The following is a 2,049-nucleotide window of genomic DNA, read 5'->3' on the forward strand; positions in this document are numbered from 1 at the left end:
CGGGGGGTTCCAGGTTCTTATAGATTCCTTGTGTGTAAACAGGTTCCAGGGTTACAGGTTCTTAGATTCCTTGTGTGTAAACAGGTTCCAGGGTTTCCTTGTTTCTTAATTTTTCCATATTTCTCAGTTTCCATGTTCTAGAATTCCTTTGTTCTTATATTCTATTGTTCTGTGTGACTTTACTGCAAACCTTCTTGGTTTCTGGAATATTTCATAAGAAGGGTTAAGCCACTGTTTGAACCACTTTTTCAGAACATATGTTTTAAAGGTTAAAATACAGAATATTACCATTGTATAATGTGTTTAATACGTTTCTTGCTAAATCCACGAAAATAAGAGGTTTCATTTTTTGTAAGATTAGGTGTAAAGCGATTAAATTAAATCTGGAGTGCAAGTCCAGATACGTTTTCAGGGCGATGAATTTTAATTTATGATTACAATATTAATTTTACAAATAGAATCTTTTATTCAATAGACTTTAAGATTATTTCTTCATGTCCCTAATTCTTTATAAAAGTCTCACAGTAAATAAATGCATATTTGAACCATGCAGGGATGGGGGGGGGAAGGTCCGGTGGATGTGGGGGGAAGCCCGATGGATGGAGGGGGAGGGCCGATGGATGGATTAAAAATGAAAGCAAGAGTAAAAATTAGCTGCCAAAATATCAATAATTAAGGTAAAGAAACATAAAATAATGAGTTTCATATAGGGAAAGAAAAGTATTTTTTTTAACTTTTGAAAACAATTTATTTAAAAATTCAATGTCAAATCAAATAGCTTACGATTCAAAAGTGCAAGTTGCTTAAAACAGAAGACAAATCCAAGACTTCTAAAGTTCTGAAGACTTTTTTCAAATTTTTGCAGATTCTAAAAGCAGAGCACAAGAGCTTTCTAATGATGTATCATTTGTCATATTTGGACATCAAACATGGGATTTAGAGGGGGGGGGGGCAAAATTACCCCCCCCCCCAGTATATCCTGGTTTTCAAGTACCCCAGCAGAGATAGGGTTAATAAATAAGATAAAAAAGTTGTACAGTCTGATTGCCCTTCACTTTTCTTTAATCATGTAATTTTCAATTCATTTAATAAGAGTTTTATTACTTTGTTAATTTGATCATTAAATTCATCATTCTAAATATTTTCAAAACTCTAATTTTCTATCTTTGCAGCCTGATTTCGTATAGACCTTTGATAATTTGAACTATAAATTCTGTCAGATCAAATGTTAGAAATTTAAAATATTCAAAAATGTTTTGAAGGGATTAGAACCTTATAGTTTTGTAATCAGTAATCAGTTCCTTTGTAATCAGTAATCAGTAATCAGTATCCCTGTTTCCCTACATCCCTGTATCCCTCTCTCCCTGTATCCCTGTATCCCTGTATTTATGTATATCCCCGTATCCCTGTATCCCTGTATCCCTGTATACCTGAATCCCTGTATCCCTGTATCCCTGTATCCCTGTATCCCTGTATCCCTGTATCCCTTTATTCCTGTGTCCCTGTATTCCTGTATATCCCTGTATCCCTGTATTCCTGTATATCCCTGTATCCCTGTATTCCTGTATCCCTGTATCCCTGTATCCCTTTATTCCTGTATTTATGTATATCCCCGTATCCCCGTATCCCTGTATCCCTGTATCCCTGTATCCCTGTATCCCTGTATCCCTGTATCCCTTTATCCCTGTATCCCTGTATCCCTTTATTCCTGTGTCCCTGTATTCCTGTATATCCCTGTATCCCTGTATTCCTGTATATCCCTGTATCCCTGTATTCCTGTATCCCTGTATCCCTGTATCCCTGTATCCTTGTATCCCTTTATTCCTGTGTCCCTGTGTTCCTGTATATCCCTGTCTCCCTGTATCCCTGTATCCCTGTATTCCTGTATCCCTGTATCCCTGTATCCCTGTATCCCTGTATCCCTGTATCCCTGTATCCTTGTATCCCTGTATTTCAGTATCCCTGGTTTTGGTGTGCCCCAAGGAGAGGTTTGAAGGAGTGCGCTATAAGGTCCCTCTGTACCGCCTCGTGACCTGGATTTTTCAAACC

Source organism: Eurytemora carolleeae, unplaced genomic scaffold (assembly GCF_000591075.1).
Source record: "Eurytemora carolleeae unplaced genomic scaffold, Eaff_2.0 scaffold946, whole genome shotgun sequence".
Classification (NCBI taxonomy): Eukaryota; Metazoa; Arthropoda; class Copepoda; order Calanoida; family Temoridae; genus Eurytemora; species Eurytemora carolleeae.